Source organism: Borostomias antarcticus, assembly GCF_949987555.1.
Source record: "Borostomias antarcticus genome assembly, chromosome: 7".
NCBI lineage: Eukaryota > Metazoa > Chordata > Actinopteri > Stomiiformes > Stomiidae > Borostomias > Borostomias antarcticus.
The window spans coordinates 3,403,031-3,408,030 of NC_140240.1; the positions used below are offsets into that span (position 1 = coordinate 3,403,031).

General features: G+C 45.5%; 1 protein-coding gene across 1 annotated transcript in view; it reads left to right on the forward strand.

The window, feature by feature from the left end:
* Nucleotides 1-5,000, forward strand: part of slc25a26 (solute carrier family 25 member 26) — a gene marked incomplete at its 3' end in the record, with an annotated part of 22,947 nt that overhangs the window by 12,074 nt on the left and 5,873 nt on the right. The window lies entirely within an intron of this gene.

A 5,000-nucleotide genomic window follows, 5' to 3' on the forward strand; every position in this document is an offset into this window, starting at 1 on the left:
CGCTTCCAAAGTAAATCCGGTGAATTCCTGGGCTCGGTGTGAGAAACGGACGTCTCCTGGCGAAAGCGTTCTGAAGCCTGCTCTCTAAACGGGAAGCGCTGACATATTGAGTTTCCTCCGTTTTTCATCCTGAATAATTATGACCACTCAAGACCACTCTCCCCCCCCCCCCCTTTAGAGTTGCAATTGATTAATTAAAGCAATTAGAGACATTATAAACGCAATACGAAACGAGGAGAAGAGAAAGAGGAGGAAAAGAAGGCAGAGCTCGTCCCGGTAATGAAGGACGGCTCGTTCGTTGATTGATTACCTCGGTGTTAATTGCACCTAGCTGATAATGCCTAATGGATTCAGGTGTAGTCCACTTCTCATTTACATCCTCACTTTATTTTCCCTAATTTCCAATCGAGTTGGGAAGAAACAAGAGAGCGAGATAAGAGTAATATGTGAAGGTGACACTTGCCTCTTATCACCTTTTCTCTTTTTGGGGGGGAAGGGGGGCGACGCAGCCCCCCTCCGCTGTGCTAGGCTGTACTTATTTTCTGCCTCACTAAACCGATGTTATTCACACAAATTCCATCTGGACAGTGAGAGAAAAAAAAGGACAACAAACCTGATTTCTCCAAGGGGCTGTGAATAGATGAATACATTTGAAGGCTGGCGCCCGGCCTGCGTGCATACTAACGGGCTTGATGAAACAGGAGCGGGTGCTGGGGGGGGTTGGTGGGTGGCGCCTCGGATCCTCCTTGCGATTGGCTTTGACGTGTGTCAGGACGGTAATTCATTTTCTGGGCCCCGGCTAACCACTGTCTCATCCTGGCTGGGCCACCGTGTCAAGATATGTTTGTTTATGCGGCGCTGTCCCCACCCACAGCTCTTTAATTGGGGTCCTCTCCAGCAGCTCCGCAAGTGATTTCTGACGGGCGCTGATATCACATGACGCCGTAGCGTTGGCATGGAGGAACGAAGCATTTTACTGTTGGAGAGCGAGGTGAAGCGGAGCTGGGGGGGGGGGGGGGGTCGGGCTGACGCTGGGCTAACCTGACACAAAGTCCACCTGTTTTTCTGTCTTGCCATGTACTAAATCTACAGCACTGTGGAATGTTCTTTGTGAAATAGAGGTTGTTTTCTTTATGGAAGCAGCTGAGGTACTGGAGGATTCTTTATTCGGATCTCCATTCACTTCCGCAACAGCGTTTGCTAGTCTTCCTGTGGTCCACTTAAACGTATACAAACACTGACAATATACAGACATACGTACAAACAAACAGATATCGACTGACACCCTGATGCATGTACTTAGTTCAAAGTCCACATTAAATCTATTAATGTAAACACTGTATGAACAGAGGTTATCAAACAAACTATTGAGCGTTTTTATTTTTATTACAGGACCTGAGGGGGGGGGATGTTTATTCCGCCACACAGTAACACACACATGGGCGTCGACACGGCACACACATGCAACTTTTGGGGGCCACCAAATTGAAACGGTTCCCTGCATTTATCCCATCCCAAGCCGTCCTCCTCCAGGGACAGCGAGGAGCAGTGGGCAGCCATCATTCACGGCGCCCAGGGACCAAGTCCAAGTCCTGGTCCTAGACTAGCATCTGTTCTTCTGCATGTTTTTCGTATTGGGTTCTTTAGGAGGAAACCCTTGCGAACACGGGGAGAACATGCAAACTCAGCACAGAAAGGCCCGGAGACCTTCTTGCTGTACAGTAGGTTCTGCTCCACCGTGCCACACGTGAGCGATTTGGGGGTTTGTCCTGCTCAAGGACACTTCGGCGCAGTGCCGGGAGCTGGGATCGAACCGGGGTCCTTGAGATTCCATCATCAATAGCTTATGTTTCAGTGATTTTCTTTTTATTTGCCTTTGCCTATTAAAGTTCCAGTACTCAACAAGAGCATACAGGCTAATGACTGTATGAAGAATGATCAATTTGGCTCTAAAGTTTTATGATGGATAATTTATACAGTGATTGGTGGTGAATTTCCTAAATTGCTGTGTTTAGTTACATCATACACGCCATTTGTTTCAATTTGTCTAGATGAGTGTTTTGATTAGGGTGAAGTGAAACACGAGTTAATCACTGTCACAGTCAAGCTATTATTATTATTATTATTATTACGTGGATGTACTGAGGAGGGATGCAGGAGTGGAAAGTTCTGCGGAACTGGCTGGATGTATGGATAATTGGAGACTTCGCTGTCAAGCTCGTCTGAGGACGACCTAATGATGATTATTATTAGCACTTATTTTATTTATTTTATTTGTATTATTATTGTAAAATCTTATCATTCGGTTTCAGCTTGCTTTTAGCTTTTTCTGTACTTGTTGATATATTTTGCCACTGGTTTTATGGTATTCTTGCTCTACCACTCTTAACCAGCAGAGGGCAGAATAAGATTATTACTCTGCACTCCAGATTCATCAGGTCTGGTCAGCCCTCCCCACCCCTCTCCTCTCCTCCCCGCCCATCTCCTCCTTCTTCCTCTCCTCCTCTCCTCCTGTCTCCTCCCTCCCTCACCAAACCAACTCTGTGACATTTATGAGTAGCCTGATTAAATTGATAGCTTTTTTTCTTTTTTTTACCCGTCACTCACTAGCGAACATTGTGGCCTATATTCTCTGCCTTCAAATGGGAAGATCTAATCTAAGATTTGATCTAGACTATGCCAATTGCTTTTTGAGTAATGGGCTTCACTCAGGCTACTTGAATGTAGTCATTTTCCGGAGTGTATGAGTTGAGGAGGGCCAGGTGAGGCAGCAGACAGGCAGGGCTCTGAAAAGGTGGATGGAGAGATGTTTCTCCTCTCTCTCTCTCTCTCTCTCTCTCTCTTTTCTGCCTCTTTCTATCATTGTCTGTCTCGCTCTCTCAGTGTTGGTTCATAGGCTCCATGCTAAGTCTGCCTATACCGGTTCATAGGCTTCATGCTAAGACTGCCTATCTCAGTGTTGGTTCATAGGCTCCATGCTAAGACTGCCTATCTCAGTGTTGGTTCATAGGCTCCATGCTAAGACTGCCTATCTCAGTGTTGGTTCATATGCTTCATGCTAAGACTGTCTATCTCAGTGTTGGTTCATAGGCTTCATGTTAAGACTGTCTATCTCAGTGTTGGTTCACAGGCTTCATGATAAGACTGCCTATCTCAGTGTTGGTTCATAGGCTTCATGATAAGACTGTCTATCTGAGTGTTGGTTCATAGGCTTCATGCTAAGACTGTCTATCTCAGTGTTGGTTCATAGACAGTCTTAGCATGGAGCCTATGAACCAACACTGAGATAAGCTTCATGCTAAGACTGTCTATCTCATTGTTGGTTCATAGGCTTCATGCTAAGACTGTCTATCTCAGTGTTGGTTCATATAGGTTTAGAACACAGTGTTTGCGTTGTGAAAACCGGTGAAGTTTTGAGAATGCCGCAAGGGGTGTTTCATTCTCATTTTCCTGGATTCTTCCTTCGTGCAAACAGGCGAAGACGATCTCGTTTTGATAACGATGAAGCATGCTCGGCTATTGTACAGTTAAATTATAAAACAACATAATTTTAAAGCCCATACTGTTATTGTAGGATTCAATGTCCTACTCTTGTTCGACCAAGATTCTATTAGCCGAGCAATAAATCTTGTTAGACAAATAATAGGCTAGGTTTCCTAATTATATGATTTATGTTATGTTAAGACTGATGACTGATTTGCTTCCATACTGTAGCCGTGGGAGTGTATTTAGAGCAACAAAAGGGTGTAGGGTCCAACCCTATCTCTAAACTAGGCCCATCTTTATTTTATTTTGTTAGGCTAACATCAGACACTCATATTGGACAAGAGGGCCTAGCTCGCAATCTCCGTTCTAGTTCATCCCAAAGGTGTTCGATGGGGTTGAGATCAGGGCTCTTTGTGGGCCAGTCAAGTTCTTCCACACACACCTCACCCAACCATGCCTTTATGGACCTTGCTTTGTGCACTTGGGCACAGTCATGCTGGAACAGAATAGGGCCTTCCCCAAACTGTTCCCACTTAAGATGGAAGCATAGAATTGTCCAAAATGTCTTGGTAAGCTGAAGCATTAACATTTCCCTTCACTGGAACTAAGGGGCCTTGGCCAACCCCAGAAAAACAACCCCAGACCATTATCCGTCCACCAAACTTTACAGTTGTCACAATGCAGTCAGGCAGGTAACGTTCTCCTGGCATTCGCCAAACCCAGACTCGTCCATCAGACTGCCAGATAGAGAAGCGCGATTCGTCACTCCACAACACTTTTCCACTGCTCCAGAGTCCAGCGGCAGCGTGCTTTACACCACTCCCTCCGACGCTTGGCATTGCGCTCGGTGATGTAAGGCCGTCTCGTCCAAACATCAGTGTCTGACCTCACAAACGCTCTTCTGGATGAATGGGTAAAAATTCCCACAGACGCACTCCAAAATCTTGTAGAAAGCCTTCCCAGAAGAGTGGAATCTCTTATAGCTGCAAAAGGGGGACCAACTCCATATTAAGCCCTATTAATTTAGAATGGGGCGTCATAAAAGCTCCTGTAGGTGTAATGTTTAGGGGGGGCAATACTTTGTAGTTATACAATACAATATACAATATAATGTAGTTTTTTTATATTGCCAAAGCAGCAGTTGTAAAGCTACAGTATGTAACGTCTGTTAAAGAACAAGCCACGAGCAGTGAGGGGAAAGTCTGTCCGCCAGGATAAATTCAGTCCACTTCCACCTCACAGTTCCCTCTGATTCGATACACCCATACTTGTGTACGCCCACACTCCCATAAGGCCATAGAAGAATGCCCTGGGTTGCTGATTGGATCTCAGCATGCACGCATGCTTTGAACCAGGTGTGGCCACGCCTCTATGGCGGAGGAACCCTCAGCTCCAAGTTTTTTTTTTAATGACCTGACACCAAAATATATAGGAATTATTAAAATGGCTGTAGCAGAGCCAACCAGCGGTCTACAAAGGTGCAGTTTTCACAGAAGACCACTTATGCCTCTCGA